Source organism: Mesoplodon densirostris, chromosome 8, assembly GCF_025265405.1.
Source record: "Mesoplodon densirostris isolate mMesDen1 chromosome 8, mMesDen1 primary haplotype, whole genome shotgun sequence".
NCBI classification, from domain to species: Eukaryota; Metazoa; Chordata; class Mammalia; order Artiodactyla; family Ziphiidae; genus Mesoplodon; species Mesoplodon densirostris.
Window position 1 is genome coordinate 10,776,177 of NC_082668.1, and position 25,857 is coordinate 10,802,033.

The following is a 25,857-nucleotide window of genomic DNA, read 5'->3' on the forward strand; positions in this document are numbered from 1 at the left end:
TGAGATGATATCTCATTGTAGTTTTGATTTGCATTTCTCTAATGAGTAAAGATGTTGAGCATCCTTTCATGTGTTTGTTGGCAGTCTGTATATCTTCTGTGGAGAAATGTCTATTTAGGTCTTCTGTCCATTTTTGGATTGGGTTGTTTGTTTTTTGTTATTGAGCTGCATGAGCTGCTTATAAATTTTGGAGATTAATCCTTTGTCAGTTGCTTCATTTGCAAATACTTTCTCCCATTCTGAGGGTTGTCTTTTGGTCTTGTTTATGGTTTCCTTGGCTGTGCAAAAGCTTTTAAGTTTCATTAGGTCCCATGCGTATATTTTTGTCTTTATTTCCATTACTCTAGGAGGTGGGGCAAAAAGGATCTTGCTGTGATTTATGTCATAGAGTGTTCTGCCTATGTTTTCCTCTAAGAGTTTTATAGTGTCTGGCCTTACATTTAGGTCTTTAATCCATTTTGAGCTTATTTTTGTGTATGGTGTTAGGGAGTGATCTAATCTCATACTTTTATATGTCCCTGTCCAGTTTCCTCAGCACCACTTATTGAAGAGACTGTCCTTTCTCCACTGTACATTCCTGCCTCCTTTATCAAAGATAAGATGACCATATGTGCGTGGGTTTATCTCTGGGCTTTCTATCCTGTTCCATTGATCTATCTGTCTGTTTTTGTGCCAGTACCACACTGTCTTGATTACTGTAGCTTTGTAGTATAGTCTGAAGTCAGGGAGCCTGATTCCTCCAGCTCCATTTTTCGTTCTCAAGATTGCTTTGGCTATTCGGGGTCTTTTGTGTTTCCATACAAATTGTGAAATTTTTTGTTCTAGTTCTGTGAAAAATGCCAGTGGTAGTTTGATAGGGATTGCATTGAATCTGTAGATTGCTTTGGGTAGTAGAGTCATTTTCACAATGTTGATTCTTCCAATCCAAGAACATGGTACATCTCTCCATCTATTTGTATCATCTTTAATTTCTTTCATCAGTGTCTTATAATTTTCTGCATACAGGTCTTTTGTCTCCTTAGGTAGGTTTATTCCTAGGTATTTTATTCTTTTTGTTGCAATGGTAAATGGGAGTGTTTCCTTGATTTCACTTTCAGATTTTTCATCATTAGTATATAGGAATGCCAGAGATTCCTGTGCATTAATTTTGTATCCTGCAACTTTACCAAATTCATTGATTAGCTCTAGTAGTTTTCTGGTAGCATCTTTAGGATTCTGTATGTATAGTATCATGTCATCTGCAAACAGTGACAGCTTTACTTCTTCTTTTCCAATTTGGATTCCTTTTATTTCCTTTTCTTCTCTGATTGCTGTGGCTAAAATTTCCAAAGCTACGTTGAATAAGAGAGGTGAGAGTGGGCAACCTTGTCTTGTTCCTGATCTTAGTGGAAATGGTTTCAGATTTTCACCATTGAGGACGATGCTGGCTGTGGGTTTGTCATATATAGCCTTTATTATGTTGAGGAAAGTTCCCTGTATGCCTACTTTCTGCAGGGTTTTTATCATAGATGGGTGTTGAATTTTGTCAAAAGCTTTCTCTGCATCTATTGAGATGATCATATGGATTTTCTCCTTCAATTTGTTAATATGGTGTATCACATTGATTGATTTGTGTATATTGAAGAATCCTTGCATTCCTGGAGTAAACCCCACTTGATCATGGTGTATGATCCTTTTAATGTGCTGTTGGATTCTGTTTGCTAGTATTTTGTTGAGGATTTTTGCATCTATGTTCATCAGTGATATTGGCCTGTAGTTTTCTTTCTTTGTGACATCCTTGTCTGGTTTTGGTATCAAGGTGATGGTGGACTCGTAGAATGAGTTTGGGAGTGTTCCTCCCTTTGCTATATTTTGGAAGAGTTTGAGAAGGATAGGTGTTAGCTCTTCTCTAAATGCTTGATAGAATTCGCCTGTGAAGCCATCTGGTCCTGGGCTTTTGTTTGTTGGAAGATTTTTTATCACAGTTTCAATTTCAGTGCTTGTGATTGGTCTGTTCATATTTTCTATTTCTTCCTGATTCAGTCTTGGCAGGTTGTGCATTTCTAAGAATTTGTCCATTTCTTCCAGGTTGTCCATTTTATTAGCATAGAGTTGCTTGTAATAATCTCTCATGATCTTTTGTATTTCTGCAGTGTCAGTTGTTACTTCTCCTTTTTCATTTCTAATTCTATTGATTTGAGTCTTCTCCCTTTTTTTCTTGATGAGTCTGGCTAATGGTTTATCAATTTTGTTTGTCTTCTCAAAGAACCAGCTTTTAGTTTTATTGATCTTTGCTATGTTTTCCTTCATTTATTTTTCATTTATTTCCGATCTGATTTTTATGATTTCTTTCCTTCTGCTAACTTTGGGATGTTTCTGTTCTTCTTTCTCTAATTGCTTTAGGTGTATGGTTAGGTTGTTTATTCGAGATGTTTCCTGTTTCTTAAGGTAGGATTGTATTGCTATAAACTTCCCTCTTAGAACTGCTTTTCCTGCATCCCATAGGTTTTGGGTCATCGTGTCTCCATTGTCATTTGTTTCTAGGTATTTTTTAATTTCCTTTTTGATTTCTTCAGTGATCACTTCGTTATTAAGTAGTGTATTGTTTAGCCTCCATGTGTTTGTATGTTTTACAGCTCTTTTCCTGTAATTGATATCTAGTCTCATAGCACTGTGGTCAGAAAAGATACTTGATACAATTTCAATTTTCTTAAATTTACCAAGGCTTGATTTGTGACCCAAGATATGATCTATCCTGAAGAATGTTCCATGAGCACTTGAGAAAAATGTGTATTCTGTTGTTTTTGGATGGAATGTCCTATAAATATCAATTAAGTCCATCTAGTTTAATGTATCATCTAAAGCTTGTGTTTCCTTATTTATTTTCATTTTGGCTGATCCGTCCATTGGTGAAAATGGGGTGTTAAAGTCCCCTACTATGATTGTGTTACTGTCGATTTCCCCTTTTATGGCTGTTAGTATTTGCCTTATGTATTGAGGTGCTCCTATGTTTGGTGCATAAATATTTACAATTGTTATATCTTCTTCTTGGATCGATCCCTTGATCATTATGTAGTGTCTTTCTTTGTCTCTTCTAATAGTCTTTATTTTAAAGTCTATTTTGTCTGATATGAGAATTGCTACTCCAGCTTTCTTTTGATTTCCATTTGCATGGAATATCTTTTTCCATCCCCTTACTTTCAACCTGTATGTGTCTCTAGGTCTGAAGTGGGTCTCTTGTAGACAGCATATATATGGGTCTTGTTTTTGTATCCATTCAGCCAATCTGTGTCTTTTGGTGGGAGCATTTAGTCCATTTACATTTAAGGTAATTATCAATATGTATGTACCTATTCCCATTTTCTTAATTGTTTGGGGTTCATTATTGTAGATCTTTTCCTTCGTTGTGTTTCTTGCCTAGAGAAGTTCCTTTAGCATTTGTTGTAAAGTTGGTTTGGTGGTGCTGAACTCTCTCAGCTTTTGCTTGTCTGTAAACGTTTTAATTTCTCCATCAAATCTGAATGAGATCCCTGTTGGGTAGAGTAGTCTTGGTTGCAGGTTTTCCTCCTTCATCACTTTAATTATGTCCTGCCACTCCCTTCTGGCTTGTAGAGTGTCTGCTGAGAGATCAGCTGTTATCCTGATGGGGATTCCCTTGTGTGTTATTTGTTGTTTTTGCCTTGCTGCTTTTAATATGATTTCTTTGTGTTTAATTTTTGACAGTTTGATTAATATGTGTCTTGCCGTATTTCTCCTTGGATTTATTCTGTATGGGACTCTCTGTGCCTCCTGGACTTGATTAACTATTTCCTTTCCCATATTAGGGAAGTTTTCAACTATAATCTCTTCAAATATTTTCTTAGTCCCTTTCTTTTTCTCTTCTTCTTCTGGAACCCCTATAATTCGAATGTTGGTGCATTTAATGTTGTCCCAGAGGTCTCTGAGACTGTCCTCTGTTCTTTTCATTCTTTTTTCTTTATTTTGCTCTGCAGCAGTTATTTCCACTATTTTATCTTCCACCTCACTTATCCGTTCTTCTGCCTCAGTTATTCTGCTATTGATCCCATCTAGAGTATTTTTCATATCATTTATTGTGTTTTTAATCAATGCTTGATTCATCTTTAGTTCTTCTAGGTCCTTGTTAACTGTTTCTTGCATTTTGTCTATTCTATTTTCAAGATTTTGGATCTTGGAAATAGAATCTTGGATCATCTTTACTATCATTATTCTGAATTCTTTTCCAGGTAGACTACCTATTTCCTCTTCATTTGTTAGGTCTGGTGGGTTTTTATCTTGCTCCTTCTCCTGCTGTGTGTTTTTCTGTCTTCTCATTTTGCTTATGTTACTGTGTTTGGGGTCTCCTCTTTGCAGGCTGCAGGTTCGTAGTTCCCGTTGTTTTTGGTGTCTGTCCCCAGTGGCTAAGGTTGGTTTAGTGGGTTGTGTAGGCTTCCTGGTGGAGGGGACTAGTGCCTGTGTTCTGGTGGATGAGGCTGGATCTTGTCTTTCTGGTGGGCAGGTCCACGTCTGGTGGTGTGTTTTGGGGTGTCTGTGGACTTTTTATGATATTAGGCAGCCTCTCTGCTAATGGGTGGCATTGTATTCCTATCTTGCTAGTTGTTTGGCATAGGGTGTCCAGCACTGTAGCTTGCTGGTCGTTGAGTGAAGCTGGGTGGTGGTGTTGAGATGGAGATCTCTGGAAGATTTTCGCCATTTGATATTATGTGGAGTTGGGAGGTCTCTTGTAGACCAGTGTCCTGAAGTTGGCTCTCCCACCTCAGAGGCACAGCACTGACTCCTGGCTCCTCAATTTTGGATGATTTGTTGTCTATTCATGCATTCCACAGATGCAGGGTACATCAAGTTGATTGTGGAGCTTTAATCCGCTGCTTCTGAGGCTGCTGGGAGAGATTTCCCTTTCTCTTCTTTGTTCCCACAGCTTCTGGGTCTCAGTTTTGGATTTGGCCCCGCCTCTGCTTGTATGTCACCAGAGGGCATCTGTTCTTCGCTCGGACAGGACAGGGTTAAAGGAGCAGCCGCTTCGGGGACTCTGGCTCACTCAGGCCGAGGGTGAGGGAGGGGCACGGAGTGCAGGGAGAACCTGGAGCGGCAGAGGCTGGTGTGATGTTGCACCAGCCCTAGGAGTGCTGTGCGTTCTCCCAGGGAAGCCGTCTCTGGATCCCGGGACCCCGGCAGTGACGGGCTGCACAGGCTCCCGGAAGAGCGGCTTAGACTGTGACTTGTGCTCGCACACAGGTCTCTTGGCGGTGGCAGCAGCAGCAGCCCCAGCATCCCACACCCGTCTCTGGGCTCCGCGCTTTCAGCCGTGGCTCACGCCCATCTGTGGGGCTCCTTTAAGCAGCGTTCTTAATCCCCTCTCCTCGCGCGCCAGGAATCCAAGAAGGAAGAAATAGTCTCTTGCCTCTTCGGCAGCTCCAGAGTTTTCCCGGACTCCCTCCCGGCTAGCTGTGCCGCATTAGCCCCCTTCATACTGAGTTCTCGCCGCCAGCCCCAGTCCTCTCCCTGCGCTCTGACCGAAGCCCGAGCCTCAGCTTCCAGTGCCGCCTGCCCTGGCGGGTGAGCAGACAAGCCTCTTGGGCTGGTGAGTGCCGGTCGACACCGATCCTCTGTGCGGGAATCTCTCTGCTTTGCCCTTCCCAGGTATGTGGGGAGTTTCTTGCGTTTGGGAGGTCTGAGGTCTTCTGCTAGCGTTCAGTAGGTGTTCTTTAGGAGTTGTTCCACGTGTAGCTATATTTCTGGTGTATCTGTGGGGAGGAAGGTGATTTCTGTGTCTTACTCTTCTGCCATCTTCCCCAGAAGTCCCCCACATTCTTTTTTAATTGTGGATAAGTTCATCACAATAGACCATATACTGAACCATAAAACATGCCTCATTAAATTAGAATAACTGAAATCACGGAGTCTCTTACCAAGATGGAATTAAACTAGAAATACATAATAATAAGATATTTAGGAAAGCAGAATGTTTGTAAGTTAAACAATATAAACAAGCCATAGAAAAAAATCACAAAGAGAAGTAGAAAATATTTCTAACTGAATAATAGTGCACATAGATTTCAACATTTGTGAGATGCAGCTAGCTGGATAGAGAGACATGCATGGCTTTATATACTCTCATCTGGGAAAAAAACAAAAGAAAAGACAAAATATTATGCAAATACTGAAACTTAGGAGGCCAAAAATGAGAGTTACAAGTAAACCAAAAATAAGAAAATTATTACAACAATGATAATAAAAGCAAACATCAATGAAATAGAAAAGAGACATATAATTGAGAACATAATCAAAGTAAAGGAAAGCAGTAAGAGTTAGGTTTCATTTTTTAAAAATCCTTATCAAAGACACCATTAAGTAAATTAATAGGCAAGCCATAGAATTGGAGAGAATATTCACAAAACATATCTGACAAAGTATTGGGATCCAGGCTATAAAACGTTTATAACTTAGTAACAAAAATACAAACAACCCCATAAATTTGGGGCAAAGCTCAAACAGACATTCCCAAAAGAAGACATAAAAATGGCCCATAAGCCTGTAAAAATGTTCAACACAATGAGTCATTAGATACATTCAAATTTAAACCTCAATGAAATACTACTACATAGTCAACAGAATTGCTAAAAATACAAAGATGAATAATACTAATTGTTGTTGAGAATGTGGAGGAACTGGAATTTTCATACATTTTTGGTGGGAAATTGAAATGTAGCAACCAGTTTGGATAAAGATCTGACATTTTCTTATAAACATAAGTATACACCTACTCATCAATTGTAATCCTATGCAGTTACTCAAAAGACATGAATGTTCACCAAAAGATTTTTGCAAGATTGGTCATAGTATATTTATCCTAGTAGTCCTGAATTGGAAACAGCCTAGGTATTCATCAGCAGGAGAATGGATAAACCATGGCATATTTCTAAAATGGAATACTCTTCAGCTATAATAAAAAAGTAATAGGAGAATCTCAAAAACATTATGCTAATAGAAAAATCCTTTACACAAATGTCCATACTGTATGTGTGATTCCAGTTATATAAAGTTCCAGAACAAGCATTTAATCTATGGTGGGAAAAAATCAGAAGCTCTTGAGGCGAGGTGGTAAGAATTTACTGGAAAATGGTGTAAGATAACTTTCTGGTTTGATGGTAATGTCCTACAACTTGACAGAGGTTTTGGTTACATCAGTGTGTGTATTTGTCAAAACTCAACATATGTGTATTTAAAATGTGTTCATTTCATGGATTGTTTAGTTTATATCAAAATAAAAAGAAACTGTAACTGTGTGTACACTGAAAAGAACTTAGGGGAAAGTTTAGTGTTATGTTGAGGCATTACATTTATGTACCTCAAAAAATATGATGGATTAATTAGTGGCTAGAGAGATGGAGAAATGGATGGTTATGTGTTAAAACATGTTCAGTAAAATGTTGATGGTATATAGGTATTTACTGGAAAATATTTTTTAACTTTGCTGTGTTTGAAATTTTCATAATAAAACATTGAACGAGGAAATAAAATACAAATAAAATTAGATATGAGAAAGACATCTAAAATATAAAATTAAGAATTATAATTATGAGAGCAGTATGGAGGTTCCTTAAAAAACTAAAAATAGAGTTGCCATATGATCCAGCAATCCCACTCCTGGGCATATATCTGGAAAAGACAAAAACTCCAAATCAAAAAGATACACCCCAGTGTTCATAGCAGTGCTATTTACAATAGCCAAGACATGGAAGCAACCTAAGTGTCCACTGACAGATGGACAGATGAATGGATAAAGAAGATGTGGCATATATATATCTATATATATATATATATAGATATAGATATAGATATATAGATATATATAAAGGAATATTACTCAGCCATAAAAAAGAATGTAATCATGCCTTCTGCAGCAACATGGATGGACCTAGAGATTCTCATACTAAACAAAGTAAGTCAGACAAAGACAAATATCATATAATATCACTTACATGTGGAATCTAATAAAGGAACTTATTTACAAAACAGAAACAGGCTCATAGACATAGAAAATAAATTTATGGTTACCAGGGGGGTTGGGGATGGGATAAATTAGGAGTTTGGAAATAGCAGATACAAACTACTGTATACAAAATAAACAGCAAGGATATAGCACATGGAACTGTATTCAATATCTTGTAATAACCTATAATGGAAAAGAATTTGAAAAAGAGTATATATATCTATAGATAGATAGATATGAATCACTTTGCTGTGCTCCTGAAACCAACACAACATTATAAATCAACTATACTCCAATAAAAAAAGAAATATAATCAGTTCCCAATATGTACAAATATTGAATCATTCTGTTGCACAGCTGAAACTAATATAATGTTATATGCCAATTATATCTCAATTAAAAAAAGAATAATAAATCAGCTGATACAGATGTTGGACAACAGGACTGCAGTGTGTTCGCCAAGTGGGACCGTTAGTAGTAAATCTAGATTTAAACACTCTGTCAACCAATCTATGTTTTCAGGACCACCAGGGGCGTCTGCCTGGGCAGAGTTTACAGTGTGGCTGGGAGATAGCCAGGCATCTCCTAAATAAAAAGAGGATGTTGATCGAGCTGCATGTTCACTATTTTTTAACTTAAATTCAGATATTCTGGTCCCATGTCAAGGGAGCAGTGAGGGGATGAAAAAAAGCCAAGAGATTGCTCAAAATTCTCTTCCTCATTGGAAACAGCAGGAGTGAGGGCCAGGGTTCCACAAAAACCCTGAAGACTTCAGGGTACTGAAGGGAGCTTACCTTCTTAAGGAAACCAGAACTTTAATTACTGACTTCACGCTGCATTTCTGAGTGACCTGTTTCTATCCCAAATTAATCATGAATTGTGAATAGATAGTAGGAAATCTTGAATAAAGTTAAATAGGCATTTACACAAGATAGGATTTAAATCCAGAGCATCAGTGAATGCTATGTGGATTGGGAAACTATGAGAGTAAATTCCTGATAACAGAATAATTATCCTAAAATTAAACCCCAGAGGATGTTTGTCATTAGGTGGTAGAAGGTGTGAAAGGATTCAAGAGAAAGGAGAACCAAACAGCAGAATATCAAACTAGAAAAGGTAGGAGAGATTTAGAATAAGTATTAAGAGAGATTAATACAAAAAGAGCAGAAAAAAAACAGCGCTGGAACATGTGAGTAAACAGTTCTTGTTTGCTTACAACATGCACTGGAGCAAAGAAGTTAAGAAAAGTGACTGGTAGAGTCTTAGTCACTTTGGGCTGCTATAGTGATATATCCCAGACTGGGAAGCCTATAAACAACAGAAATTTAATTCTCACAGTTCTGGGGGCAGAAAGTCCAAGATCAAGGTGCCAGCAGGGTTGGGTGAGGGCCCTCTTCCTGGATCAGAGCCAGTGCCTTCTCGCTGTGCCCTCAAATGGTGGAAGGGGCTAGGGATCTCTCTGAAGCCTATTTCTATCAGGCACTAATGCTATCCATGAGAGCTCTAACCTCAGGACTTAAGCACTTCCCAAAGACCCCATCCACTAACACCATCACCTTTGCGGATTAGGATTTCAGCATATGAATTTTGGGGGGACATTCAGGCCACAACAAATAGACATGACATAGGGGAGGCAGATGTTGATTACCTAGAAGTTTTGCCTCAGAAAGAACAAGTCGAGGCTAACCTCCCAGATCTCTCATTCTATCACCCAACAGCTTCCTAATGAATAGGGAGGGAACACAACTTTTACAAGGAAAATAACCCCCTGTCACCGTGAAGAAGTGTCTTATTTATAAAGGTTGCACCAAGTGCACCATATAGTATGCAGCCCACCCAAAGCAATCCTTTTGTGAATGGAAATCTCAGGGCTCACATGGGACTCATTAGACTGCACATGTCCTGAAATAAGGAAGATGGGTCCCTCACCGTCTCAGCAAGTTGCGTTCAAAGGGAGAGCAGCCTACGCCTGATCTCTGTTTGCCGTAGCTGTCAAAACACTTTTCAACTTATAAAGGAGGCAGTCAGCTGCATTAGAAGTGAATCCCTTTCTTAGAAAATGACATATCGGCACAGACTGCCAAAAGAGCGGCCAAGATACTCTGCCTTGCCAGGAAAGGGAAGCTGAGGAGCAGGGGCCGCCTTCTGCATCCTGTGAGAAGCAGGAGGGTTTCAGCAGTCAAGCTGTTAACCTGAATTTACCTGGGGATTTTTAATCAGCACAATCACACTTATGCAATTAAAGTGTAGACCTCCAGGCTGATGTATACATATATGTACGTATGCTTTGGGGGGAAGGGAAAAGAGTATGTTAATAAAGAAAATAAATGTAGCCGAAGATGAATTCTTGTTAAACTGCATCCAACAAGCCTTTATTGGAAGGTTACCGTATACATTCCTTGTGTGTGGTAAGGAACATTTAGCCCCGCCTTCTAGTCACTAATTTAGTCATGATGGTGGGGCTCCAGCATGGGTCTCACCCTCTTCAGTAAAATACCTGCTTAATTAATTGTGCAGCTAATACCTGACACAGGAAATGGACCCAGAGGCAGAGTTAGGGGGACAAAAGACTTGTTGAGGAGAAACAGCTTGGAAAGAAAAGGAACAGGAACAGGACTGGGCAGAGGGTGTCATCCCACCTAGGTAAGGACTGACACAGGCTCTGCAGCCCAATGGGGCGCTCCAAGGCCAAGCTTGCCCATGAGACCTGACCTGCCTTGGGCAGAAATGATTGGGATCTTGCTCAACCAGTGTCTGGAGGGAGCCCTGAGCATGAACTGGGACAAATCTTGAATAAAAAACAGCAGTAAGTCATCAGCTGATCACACTGTTCACCAGGAGGTGGTCCTCAAGGGGGTCTTAGAGGCACACCTCGGTGTGTGCATAACCCCAGAACACAAATAAGGAACATCTGCATCGGCTCCTGCAGAGACTGAAGAGAGAGAGAAGTCTACCATGGAGCTTCTTAGCTGTTCACCTGAGAGAAAAAAGGACACTCTGACCAGTCCCTGGAATCATAAGTGTACATGAGCTAGAAGACTCTGAAGATCATCACAGACAGAGCACTGTTTCGCCAACACTGAGAAAGAGGACATACCCAAGGATGGTCACCGAGAATCCCCAGTTGGAGGAGGAAGGGGCAGGCTAATTCTTCACCCTGAGTGTAGCTGGGCTTTGTGGATTCAGGGATAGGAGTTCTTAGGGGCTGGGGGCTTATGGGTACAAGACTCACTCTCATCCATTTGTGAATGATCTGCTCTGTTCGGTGCCTGTTCTCAGTAGGGGAGGCTGTAAACACAACGCTTCCTCTGGACTATGCAGAGTTCTGGCAACTCTGGGAAGTCAAGGATGACAGCCCGCAATACCAAAAGACTTCCCATATTTCTCCTCAGGTAAGATTCCCAAGAACTATCGCCACTGGGAAAACTGATGGCCAGGATGGATGGAATCAGTTTTGTTAAGGTAAAGAAGCAAGGCTTCTCCTGGAAAATACATTATCTAGTTGTACAGAATGTCCACCGATTATTGGCCTTTTGATATCTCCTAGGTTTATACAAATTCTTATTCCCAGGATTACTAGTAAAGTGTGATGAGAAGAAGGCCAGGTCAAAAGAGTTCATCCACATTGATCTAAAATATTCAACAATATTTAAGAAGACGAATGGCGTCACTTTGAAACATAATCTCTAAAGATGGGACTGATGGAAAACCAAAAAAAGAGGTGTTTTCAGTTGAAATAGCTAAAATATTATATTTTATCATCACTTTTATTCAACAATGGGTAGACAAATTCTTGCCCTTTATATTTATTTTTAGAATTATTAGGGAAGAGAAATAGGTCTTAAATATCATGTCTGTTCTGTTGACTTTGGGAAATGACTCAGAAAAATCATCTGGGTTCCAACAGCCATGGGGACTTTCTGAAAGGTAAACATTTTTTCTATTTCACACCCTTTAATAAAATTTAATACCCTGATGATGGAACCTTGTCCTCAGAAACAACCTCTAATTTGGGGCATGGCGAAATCTGCACCCTTCTCCTACTCCTGTATCTTTCTTCAGCCTTTTCTTCCTGTTTCTCTTCTACTTCTTGTCTGTTTCCTTCTCTGTCACTGAGTGCCTTCTACATACACCACATGGAAGGGTTAATCCTCATGGGGAATTTGGAACACAGTAATAATATCCTTATTCTAGTGATGAAGAGACCAAGGCTCAGACAGGCAAAAAGGTGTGCCCATGTCTCTTTTCCCCCATCATCACCCTCTGTTTTATTTGCCTTTCTTATTTATCTCTATTTATATAAGCAGAGCAACTAAGTGCATTTTAAAATCTTACTCTGGCAATTTATTTACATGTTTTTGTGATTAGTTGTTTTTTAACTGATGATGGACATTAGTGATGTGACTAGTGAGAGTAAAAATATCACAACTGAAGGAGGAAGAATTAGAAGAACAGAGAATGAACAGGTCTGAAATGAAAGATATACTCAAGGTAATTAAAAGCTGATACACACATATTGCTAAAGGAAAGAAACAGTCTGGAAAGGCTACATAGTGTATGATGCCAACTCTATGACATTCTGGAAAATGAAAAACTATAGAGACAGTAAAAATGACCAGTAGTTGCCAGGGGTTGAAGTGGGAGGATGAACTGGTAGAACACAAGACTTTAGGGCAGTGAAGCGATTCTGTATGATACTCTAATGGTGAATACCTGACATTATGCATTTGGCAAAACCCACGGAACTGTACAACACAAAGAAGGAACCCTAATGCAAACTATGGACTTCAGTTAATAATAATGTGCTAATATTTGTTCATCACCTGTAACAAATATACCTCACCAATGCAAGGGGTTAATAATAGGGAGGATTGAAGGGAAACTCTGCATTTTCTGGCCAATTACTGTGTAAACCTAAAGCTACTCTAGAAAATAAAGTTTATAATTTAAAAAAAAAAAGGACTTCCTTTAAAAAGTACCTGGTGCAGGAGGCAGATTGGCCACTGTCCAGATGTCAAAATATACCCCGATTCTGGGACACATCTTAAAGTTGCTGGATAGGTTACTTGTTAAACGTCTGAGCCCCAGTGAATAATGCCGGGTGGTTTTACATCATGAACAAAGGACAAAGAGAACAGTTCTAATATAAATTTCCATTTTTCTCTATTCACTGCAGACGGCATGCTCCTGCCTTTAAGTCATAGACAGATGGCTCAGTGACAGGCGGTGGGTATTCACATGTGCAGGACTGAATCTCATTACACTCTAACAAGAAGATCATAATGCAGACAATCAAAACCGAGTCTGGTCGATCACATGTGAGAGGCACTGATTTTTTTTTTTTAAATAAAGGCAGGGACATGTTCATGCAATCTGAGAAATCTGATAATGAATGTTACTTTCATTATCTTTTATTTTCCTTTGTCCCTTGAAAATCTAAGTAAACCAATGCAATTTAAAAGCTAATTTCCAATTATACTACAGTTATTTTTATGACTGTGTTTTCCCCCAACATCATGTAGGAGAGATTACCTCTTTGCTTATTATTAATACCTTGCTAGAAGTTCTTTAAGATGTCTGTTATAAACTACTTTCTACTCTTTAAGATATGTGCGATCAATAAAGAAAAATGTCTCAGCATAGTTCACTAGTATCATCATCCACAAACTCACCAAATTTCAATATATAACAAATGGCACAGGCCTCTATTTTAGTTTATAATGTAAAGTACATGGTATGGAACCAGACTTACTTAAAAATACATTGAAAATAGTAGCAATATCATATATTTTGTGGAACTCATTTAATTGAGGCTATGCATCCATGCAAAACTGCTTTGGGAGTAGAGGTAGAGAAAGGCTTGTTTTTTTTTTTGTTTTTTTGTTTTTTTGAAATTATTAACGACTTTAAAAATTCATTCCTACTTTTTTTTTTTTTTTTTTTTTTTTTGCTGTACGCGGGCCTCTCACTGCTGTGGCCTCTCCCGTTGCGGAGCACAGGCTCCGGACACACAGGCTCCGCGGCCATGGCTCGCGGGCCCAGCCGCTCCGCGGCATGTGGGATCTTCCGGGATCGGGGCACGAACCCGTGTCCCCTGCATCGGCAGGCGGACTCTCAACCACTGCGCCACCAGGGAAGCCCCATTCCTACTTTAAAATGATCACTCCATGTCCTGTAAGCGTCCTGGGACAGGTGGAATTTCAAGAAACTCTTTCATGCATAAAAGAGAACAAGCTTAGTAACCTGAAAATTCTGATACTCTAAGTGCTGTGAATATATGTGAAAGCAATTGAATTAATAAATCATAAGGGAGGTAAAGGGAAGATGGATGTTTCTCAGTGTAACTGAGGGCTGAAGCAGATATTAGGGACTAATGGAATAAGTGAGGCTGGGTAGACATTGAAATCAGAAAATAATGTTGAGCATGTGTTATATATAATGGGGTGGGGATAAGATGGGAGTTGGTTTATACAAGAAGGCAGGCTAATCTGAAAAGTCTCTTGAGGGACTTCCCTGCTGGCACAGTGGTTAAGAATCTGCCTGCCAATGTAGGGGACATGGGTTCGAGCCCTGGTCTGGGAAGATCCCACATGTCGCGGAGCAACTAAGCCCGTGCGCCACAACTACTGAGCCTGAGCTCTAGAGCCTACGAGCCACAACTACTGAAGCCCGCGTGCCTAGAGCCCCTGATCCGCAACAAGAGAAGCCACCACAATGAGAAGCCTGCACACCGCAACAAAGAGTAACCCCCGCTCGCCACAACTAGAGAAAGCCCACGTGCAGCAATGAAGACTCAACACAGCCAAAAAAAAAAAATGTCTCTTGAGACATGTCTCACAGAAATGCTAGGTAAAGTGATGAAAGCATCATGTCCATTGCATAGCTGAGGTGCCAAGAAAGAAGGAAAATCCCTGTGTGGCAGAAATAAACCACAGAGAAAAAAAGGTGAGCAGAGGTACAATTTTCCTGGGAGGGTGGTGTGTGTCAGGGAGGGATGGTGACCAAAGTGAGGACTGGACTGTCATTTCTTTGTGCAACCAAGAATAGAGGCCTTCAGCCTGCATGAAGCAGGTCATGATTAAGAAAACATCTGCATCCTTGAGGAAAATGATCCCCAAATAAATGTATGCACCCAAATGAGAAGGCAGTGACTAACCTTTTCTACGCTTTGGGGCCATTGGGTGGAAAATGCTCCCCTGAGAATTCTAAAACCAAGCCTTGTCCACAAGCGTGGTTTGTAGTAGGAAAGTGCAAATATCTGTGATCCAGGGACACAGAATACCAGAAATTTTCCTAAAACTGTGTACAGGTTTCCCAGGACTGTGGAAATACTACTTTTCCTTTGTCAGAAGAAAAGGCAAGACTGCTTTAGATCCATGCCACCAGGATTCCCAGATAGAGCTCTGCCTAAGTTAAGTTCACAATCCAAAATTATAAAACATGCAAGAGAACAAGCCACCATAAGCAAGAAGTAGCACATGCCAAAAAGTAGGAGTAGAATCCTGAGATTTTCTGATAAAATAAGTATCCAATAGAAGCTGTCAAATAGATCTTAATTTATTAGAGTTATAAAAGAAGATGTAAAGAACATAAAACAATGGCACCACAACAAAAAAGCAAATTAATTTTTTAAAATGTGTGTCTTAGAAATTAAAAGAAAGCATAGTCATTTAAATTTAATTCTCAAAAAATAGGTCAAATTGTAGATCAGATACAGCTGAAGAAAGAATTAACCTAGACAGTAGTTCTGAGTCTGGATGCATATTAGAATCTCTGAAAACTTTAAAAAATCCCAGTCTCCAGGTTATACTCACAGCAGTTAGATCAAAATCTCTGAACAAAGGATCTAGGCATCAGCATTTTTTAAAGTTCCAAGGCTGATTACAACGTGAGGTTGTTCTAGCAAGAACTGCCTGAGAGACAGCATACAAGATATTGGGTAACGCAAACAGCATGATCCAGAGGAAACAAACACGCACGAACACACAAACTAGGTCTGTTCTAGTTCTGCACTGTTTTGAGTGCCTTTTCTGTGCCAGATACCAGATAAAAAGTGAGACATACAAGCAAAGAATTTCAAAGTGCATCTTTAAGTACAGTTACCACAAAATCCAAACCCACCAATGTGCTGCTTGTATAGGAAATTAGAAAGAAACTGAAATTTAGCTTTACATAGAACAACACTGCAAGAAAGGTGTATTCAGAAATCTCAACTCACTGGGTTATGAGTGTGAAATGTGTGTGTTTCCCATAATTTCCCCCGGCTGTGCTGCATGGAGCCTTCTTGGGCTGCAATCCTCCACAATCTTTGCTCCCTCTGCAAAGGGGGTCTTAGCAGTAATTGAGTTTCTACCTCAACTGGGGCCAGCTCTCCCGGGACTTTATGAGTGAATCTTTTGGGGCCTCCCCTTTCTTGGGGGAAATAGTCCCACATTTCCATTGGAAGGGAGGAACAACCTCCCATGAACACTGAACTCACCACTTTGCCTCAGTCCCCCCATAATGTGTTTGGTGATGGAGGAAAAAGGTGGGTGGTGGTTGTGTTCGGGTCTGAACTGGAGCCTTTCAGGAAATCCGTGGGAAGATGGATGAGCCCAGTGATGATCATTCCATGATTCAAGAATGTGTCATTTTCTGCTTTAGGTCATCCCCTGAGCCTGGGATCACTGGACGCATGTCACATCACACTATGTGTGATAACGAGGTGAACGATTCTTCACCAGCCCAACCTTAAAAATAAATTAACAATAAAAAATTAATAAGCCTTTTTCTCCTGCCATATCCTTTTCCCACAATAATAATTCACAGCACCTATTTAAAAAAACGCATTGTACTTGATTGTTATACGTTTCCAATAAACTTGTGAAATTCTTGAAATGTTGAGAAATCCCCACCCCACATTTCAGAATTATTTCTTGGAATGAATTCCACCATAAAGTTTAAAATGCTATCTTTAAAGTCAGAGAGTTATAGTAATATATCTCAATTCACTAGTTTGCTATAGTTTTTATTGGTTAAGTAATTCACATTAAAGATGATGTGACATAGCACACCTCATTAGGTGTACAGCTACAGATCCCTGATGTCTATGATTTTCTGCATTATACTGCCACCCAGTGATTCATTTTATTATGGTACACTAGCTAGAACAATCTATTTGCCATTGTAAGTATTGTTATGTTTTTTAAAAATCAGAGCAATGACCATCCAGATATTAGCATGTACCAGTGATTATTCAGCACTGTTCATCTATCCAACAAAAGAATCATAAAGTTATTTTTTTAAATCACAATTAAAGAGAAAATGCCAATAATTTTATTGACCTTGTTATATTATCTCTGTTTAATGAAATCAATATTATATTTTAAAGATATTATGATAAAAATGTATAGAATCTGGGAGGTAGAGGGTTGCCTACAAATAATTTCTTTAAATTTGTCATTCTGCATGTGAGAAAACTTAAACCCAGAAAGGAAAACATATTATAAGCAATTGTTGAAGGCCTCATTACTAGTTACTAAGTTCAGATTAGAACCCCAGGAACTGTGACTCACAGCCAGGGATTTTTCTGTAATTTGGCTTCATTCGTTAAGAAAACTATCTCACCAATTTATTGGAGAGTGAGTCAGGAAGTTATGGAAATAATTAGCAAGATGAAACAAGCTCAATTATCTTATGGACTAAAATTAAAGGTCCCATGAAATAACATTACGTGTACAAAGTGAGGTTTGCTGCCTGGAGGGGAAAAGAAAATCTCGGAGACATAAACTCAGGGCAGTGCTTCAGCCCAAAGTGAAGCTCATTACTGTCATATAACTAATATTTTCATTAAAGCAAATGATAAATGTCATAGTTGCTGTACTTTTTAGCTATGTGAAAGAAAAACACTCTATAACCCCTAGGAATTATATAGGAAAAACAGAGCTAGGCTGAATTATCTTCGGTCTTAACACCTGATCCCACATTGAAGAAAAGGAAAGAAACTGCCAAAAACACTTTTTACTTTTTTTCCCCAAAGCTTTGTATCCATTTCATCACAATTTCTCAATATAAAAACCTATCTGTAATAGTTTTTTGAGGTTTTTAGAAATTGTTTTGCTGCTAAATCATGTGTGAAATTGTCAATTCCAACTCATATTCAAAGAATGATCTGAATAGTCCTTTCATTAGAATAACTGAGAAAATATTGCTGAAGTTATTGCTTTTTAAAACCCATTCAGAAAATCCCAAATTAAAATAGATAATTAAGAAAAAATAATCAAGTACACAACTGGGTGGGAATAATATTATTAAAAAACAATCCAAATATGTGCCTTAAGAAAGATGAGGGTTCTCTGCTGCTTATATATGATAACTAAATATGGGGACTAATAGAAAGCTACTTACAGTGAGATCCTGCTTATGAAACCAAGTGTTAAAAACAAGATGCTCTTCAGTAGAATAAACCTCCTAAGGACAGAGAGGGAGAAGAATACTTCTCTGGGGATTGACATCATCAGCATCATCTGGGAATTGGTAAGGAAGGTAAATGATCAGGCCCTGTAGTACACTTCCTGTTTCAGAAACTCCCAGAAAGAAATGGGGCCCAGAAATCTTTATTTAAACATGCTCAGTAGGTGATTCACATGCATGCTAGAGCTTTAGAAGCAACGATCGAGTCCCATGCTAGACCTTGTTGCTTACTGTCTTCAGGTAGTTTATTCCTAAAGAGCAAAACCTCATGTTGACACACATTGTGGCAGTTAGTGTATTGCCTCTCAGCTCCAAATCACCCTTCATCACCCTATTCCACTGTAAGGAGGTGGGCCCTGTACATGTTCTCCTGTGTCGGCTGGCACCAAGTTGTCAGCAGAGCATGCTGTTGCAGGATGCTGTAGGATGGAGGGGTCTTTCTTCCTGGTTGTGGTGTGACCCTCCAACATACAGCACTGTCCATGCAGGGTGGCCAGCACTGTCCAGTAAGCAGCATCCCTGACACCTCCTTGGGCATCATCACAGTAGAGTGCATGGGTACCCTACCCCCCCACCCCCCCCACCCCCCACCCCGTGAACCCTTCACTCCCTCCAGCAGCTCTGCAGTAAGTCTCCAGGTACAGCATCTTTCTGTGGACAGATTTTCCCAGCAACCCTGAAGTCAGATTTCTAGCAAGTTGCACCTGTATAGAAACTCTGTGACTTCTCTGCGATCCAGTGAGCCATGGCACGTCCTCTCTAATAAAGACAGGGATTCTGCCCAGAGGAGTGTGAAGAGGTGGGGGAACCTCTTTCCTGGGTACTCTGTCTCAGACCTAAGGGGCATAGCTGCTCCTAATACCTGCTACTTCTCTAGTCTTCACAGTTCTCTTTACTTCTTTGAGTAAACCAGTCCCTCCTTACGCGAATCCTCTGTTATAGCTACTAGTTCTTTACATTAACCTTTTCTTGTTCTAATTACCGTGTGCTTTCTGTCTCTCAGGCTGGACCCCAGATGATACACTTAGCTTTTCCATCAGGTCTTTCTAGAATATAGGATCAGTTAATGGCTTGTATCAAGTTTCAACTCATGGAGACCCTAAACACATCTAGGTCACATCAATGTTTAGATATATAAGTAATTTAATTTTTATTAGGGAAAAGCTCTCATAAACCTGTAAATATTGAGTAGCTTTTAACATCATTCAAATTGATCCATGCTGAATCCTTAGCTGCATCTAGCAGTAACAATAATGCCTAGTAGCTAGTTAGTGCTTACAGTTTTTAAAGCATTTTCCTATGTATTTTGTGATTTTGAATAAAATTCTTGAGGTAGAAATAACCTTAAGCAGTACCTATAGTAGTAGTAACAGCAATGTGAGGGGCCTCACCTCACGTGCAGCCATACTGCACCGTGCATGGTACCGAGGAAGAATCCAAATTCCTGGGAATTCCACTCTATCAGAGCTTCTCTTGAGTCTCTGACACAGCAGAGCAGACTTGATTAAACAGTCCTCAGTGACCCTGAGCCCTTAATAAACAGTTCTAGTTTTTATGATGTGCTTTTAGGAGAAAGCAGAGAAGGGATACATTTGTGGTTCCAGGCCCTGTTGACAGAATCCTTGACCTTTATGGGTTTTAATATCAAATAAAAATCTAAAAGACATGACCATCCAAGCTGGGAGAATGCTTAGGAGATCTAACTTATCTCCTTATGTTTGCTTCACATGATTGGGATTTTAGGCTTTCAGATTTTCTAGACTAGATCCAAAATATAATTTTTGAAACAGTTTCAGCTAAAGAGAAATGACTTCTCCTCTGGATACTTTCACCACTCTCTGCTAATTTCAGAACATCTTCCCTCTTTCTAGGACATAATAATCTGCCCTTGGAAATAAGAGGGCCAAGGGCTGGGGATAAGGAGAGACCCATGCGTGACTGGTATTTAGACCCATAACATGACTCCTTTCCTTTCTCTAAATGAAGGGTTGTATTTTTCTCAACAGCACTTATTACCATGTCTTATTAAATTTTTCCTTATGTGTCTCTTCACCCTCCAAATAAATTGCCAGATAAAATACAGGCTGCAATTAAATTTGAATTTCCAATGATTAATGAATAACTTTTTAGTATAAATATGTCTTATGCAATATTTGGGATACACACTCAAAAAAATTGTTTAGGGAATTCCCTGGCTGTCCAGTGGTTAGGGCTCCGTAACCACTTCCACTGCAGGGGGCACAGGTTCGATCCCTGGTGGGGGAACTAAGATCCCACATGCCCCAAGGCTTGGCCAAAGAAAAAATTAAAGTTTAGTGTGAGTGTGTTCCATGCAATATTTGACACATTCTTGTACTAAACAGCAAAGATTTTTTGTATGACCCTAATATTGTGTGATACAAAATTATACTAAAAAATGATCTGTTGCTTCTCTGAAATTCAAATTTGAGTGGCATTTGAATTGCCCGCACTCCACTTCTGGACCTCTACTCTCCCTGCAGCTGCAATGGAAGCTTCAGGAAGACCAGGATCTTTGCTTTGCTGTTGCTGTTGCTTTGTGTTTCTTCCTTTTCCCCTATATCCTAGAAACGGGTATGGCACTTAGAAGGAACTTGACAGATATTTGGAATAGAGTGGCTCAGGTTAGCCACCAAAATGGTCAGTATGATCCCTGTTCAATGTCCATTTTCCCGCAGCAAAATCACACATGTGATAGCTCAACGAGCACACCATGCCTCTTCTCTCCTCTGATCCTTTGATCCCGGGGTCTCTACTGTCTGGCCCATCCTTCCTTCATTCCTAAGGGAATCCTTCCCTCTTGCTGCCCCCAGACAACGCCTGATTGTTACCGTCTGCTGGGAGTGGAGTGTTGAGGTTAGGATGGCTACCGAGCTCGTTGGCTGCACCCAATGAGGCTGCGTGAATTGACAAAACGTTTGGTTCTTTGAGCTTCACTTTCTCCATCTGACAAATGGGTATAACAAGACGTTCCGCATTGTGGAGCATTTATGAAGGTTCTGAATCATCACACGTAGACAACACTTAGCACTGTGCCTGGTATATTCCAAGCAAAGTAGCAAAGAGTTCTTTTAAATGTGGTTAATATTATTCTGATACTATGAGTATTTGCAAACCACTTATTCAGAAAAGCTTGGCTTTGGGACAATTTTGTGATTGGACATGAATGTAGCCATAAAGCAGAAGCCATCCCCATGAAGGTCATCTCTTAGTCCAGATGTAGGGTGGGTGTGGCCTGGAGGCAGGGATGGATGTGATAAATGGGCTCACGTCACCCTATAGTGTTAGCAAGGAGTAAGTGCTGGGGGAGGAGCCAATGTTCTTGCTCACCTGCCAACACCCACTCAGCTCCACCCCAGGCCAGTGTCTCTGGGGATCCCCTAGACTACAAGGAAATGATGCCAGAATACAATCATAGGACGCTCACTGTGCTGGGGAAAGCCTCCAGGCTTCCCCTCCCCAACTCCCCCAAGCCTGGTCCGTAGATGCTCATGCATTTAGGACCGAGGCAAGAGTCTCCCTCTCACCTCTGAACTTGCCTTCCCAAGCTGAGTTGGGTGCACCTTTTCTGTCCCCAAAAACACTGGGGATGCAGTGATTGAAGCTCGTGCACATTTACAGAGCCCTCCCCTCTTGTGAGATTTTGCCCACGGTCCTGGGGAGAAAGCATGTTCCTCTTAGACCCAGTCAAAGACAGAGCCAGATGCATTCAGATGCCAAGAGCCCAGAGCGCTCAGGCTGCAGCAGGTGAGCCCAGGGAGATGGTGAGCCCGGAGGAGGCTCCAGGACACCTGTCTGGGGGGTGGGCACAGTGGGTCAGGAGGGCCTTCTCTTCTGTGTTAAAAAATTCCAGCAGGCAGCTGTGTCTGATTCCGTGTTTCTTGAGAAGTTTTGAAACCTCTGTGCAGAGTTAAGAGACCAACAGACAGCCCGGTGCTGTATACTGGGTGACTCTGAGAAATTTACTTAAACCCCATAGGCTCCTGTTTTATTACATGTAGAATGTAGATGAGAATCATTCCCTCATGCCCCAGGGATTATGCGAGATAAGGATGCTTATCAGGTGTTAAGTGTTTCATGATACTAAAAGAATTCATTTCACTGTGATTTTTTCCATTAAAAATGTATTAATTTTAAGCTGTGTTCATAAACCACAGTATAAGTTATGACATTAAGAATAAAAGCACATTTTCTCTTGACTATTTCCTTTCTTACTTCTGGGCCTCTGCCTGGACTTAGACAAAATAGAATCCAATTTTGAAATTCAGGCATCAAGTTCAGCGAAAGTGAACTTGTCAGAGTTTTCCCCACATATTTTCTCTAGACGAGAACCTGTGGGCATACTAGGCTTGGAACATGGGTGGAATGGTCTTCCTGCAGGTGCACCAGACACCACTGCTCTGCTCTGGGGTCAGGACACCCTCGCAGGAGCCCTCTCCACTAAGAGGACCTGGGCAGGTCTTTCACAGGGGCTCCCAAGGTCACTGGACTGGTTTCTAGCCCTCACTCACACAGACTTGACCTCCCCTGCTCCTGCCACCTTAAGGGGTAGAGCTGGTCCAAATCTGGGGTCTCCGTTTCTGCAGAAACTCTCAACTGGCCTCCTCAGGCTGTTTCTGCAGAGGCACTGCCCTCTTCAACCCCCAAAGACACACAATTCCCAAACCCCGCTTCTTCTCCCTGCATCACACTCACCCCATTGTATGGCACTAAGGTCCTGAATAAAGGCCAGAGCAGGTTTCTAAAGAACAAAAATGTTGTTTTTAGTAAGCGACTCCTGCCAAAGAGGCTAGAAGGAGAAGAGATCAAGGGTCAAGATGGTACTTTTGTCCTGTCTGCAGAGAGGGGCGACAGATCAGTCTGCTTCACAAAATTCATACAAAGCCAACAGAATACAGGTTAATATCTATAGTTAGTTGCTCATTCTTGCGTTTGCCCAAAATGAACGCATGGTGAGAAGAGAGGCTTCTGGTAATAGAAGCTGCTCGACAAGGCCTGACTATTATTTTTGCTGTTATCTGGAACCTTCCGGGGCTGAGCTTGTGCCTAAACTGTAAGTCGGTCTCCATAATGCGGACTGCCTCTCTTCCCTGCATCCGACCGTATTTCCTGCTGGTGGAGCCTGCTCGCCTGCCTCCACGTTTCCTTTGTTGTTCTGCCCTCTAGTGTTCGAAATTAGGTACTACACATGCAGTCTTTCCGGCGTTAAAGACAGCTGGGAATCCCAAAAGTAAAAAAGCTAAATGTGACTTTTCGGGTCATTTGGTTACATTTCTTCATTTTAATATGTCAGAAAAGTCAAGTCAGTTGTTTGGGAGGCAGAAGTATTAGAACAGAAAATTAATGTCTTATTAAAAATAAAGTCCACATCTTGCATCTAATTTTGTCAGTTATTTTCCCTTTCATTTCCTTTCTTTTTCTTTTTAACTTTTTATTTTATATTGGAGTGTAGTTGATTAACAATGTTGTGATAATTTCAGGTGTTCAGCAAAGTGATTCAGTTATACATATACATGTACTTATTCTTTTGCAAATTCTTTTCCCATTTAGATTGTTACACAATATTGAGCAGAGTTCTCTGCTATAGGGTAGTTCCTTGCTGGTTATCTATTTTAAATATAACAGTGTGTACATGTCAATCCCACACTCCCTAACTATCCTGTCCCCCTACCCTTCCTCCCTGGCAACCATAAGTTCACTTTCTAAGTCTGTGAGTCTGTTTCTGTTTTGTAAATAAGTTCACTTATATCACCCTTTCATTTCAATTTGATTTAAGGCTTGAGGTTATTTTCCCTCCCATATTATTTCTTCGTGTTACTACCCTAATTCTTTTATATTTATTAATTCATCATTTAAACTTATATCAATTTTTTTAGAGTTTTAGATTATTTTCACATTTTGAAGGATGAATACTTGATCCACTTTTTTAAAGAGAAGAAAGTGTAAATAAATGATTTAACTCTGAGTTCACCTTTGGCCATGGCCTTCAAATCTGTGAGCCAATGTGAGAGTCAGCCAACTAGATATTTAGAGTATTTTAAAAACTACAATTCATAGAATTTTCTTATTCATATAGATTTACCTTAATAACATTTCCATTTCAATTACACTGTGGTGACAGTATGCGGTGTGAATATTTGACAGTTCGGAACTTTTTCAGTATTATTTATGGTCTAATGTCTTCGTATGAACCACTCAAAATTTTTAAAAAAATAGTGTGTTATGGGAGGTTTTTATTCTATCTACAGAATCCAAAGGCGGATTCCTATTGAATGTACTTTAAAATTTACATTGTACATATATAGCATGTCCTTGTTTATCTTTGATCAAGTTGAATTTATAAGGCCTAGTACTTGGGAACTATTTTCTCTCCACTATTTCATTTTTGCCCAGTTAATCTCATATATTAAAAAAGTAATGTTTATTTTGGAAAATTTGAAAGCTATAAAGAACACAAAGAATACATAAATTACATGTAATACAAAAAAAAAAGCATTCAGGAATTTTTGAATTCCCCCTTTTCATCATCTAATAGCTATGTGATTATACATATTTGTGTCAATATATGATAGACAGCATGATTGTTTAATAATCTTTGTTTATTCTTTTTGTTTGTTTTTGTTTTCATTTTTTGAATTTTTGAATTTTATTTTATTTATTTTTTATACAGCGGGTTCTTATTAGTCATCAATTTTGTACACATCAGTGTACACATGTCAATCCCAATAGCCCAATTCATCACACCCCCACCCCCACCCCCTGTGGCTTTCCCCCCTTGGTGTCCATACGTTTGTTCTCTACATCTGTGTCTCAACTGCTGCCCTGCAAACCAGTTCATCTGTACCATTTTTTTAGTTTCCACATATATGTGTTAATATACGATATTTGTTTTTCTTTTTCTGACTTACTTCACTCTGTATGACAGTTTCTAGATCCATCCACGTCTCTACAAATGACCCAATTTCATTCCTTTTTATGGCTGAGTAATATTCCATTGTATATATGTACCACTTCTTCTTTATCCATTTGTCTGTTGATGGGCATTTAGTTTGCTTTCATGACCTGGATATTGTAAATAGTGCTGCAATAAACATTGGGGTGCATGTGTTTTTTTGAATTCTGGTTTTCTCAGTGTATATGCCCAGTAGTGGGTTTGCTGGGTCATATGGTAATTCTATTTTTAATTTTTTAAGGAACCTCCATACTGTTCTCCATAGTGCCTGCATCAATTTACATTCCCACCAACAGTGCAAGAGGGTTCCCTTTTCTCCACACCCTCTCCAGCATTTGTTGTTTGTAGATTTTCTGATGATGCCCATTCTAACTGGTATGAGGTGATACCTCATTGTAGTTTTGATTTTCATTTCTCTAATAATTAGTGACGTTGAGCAGCTTTT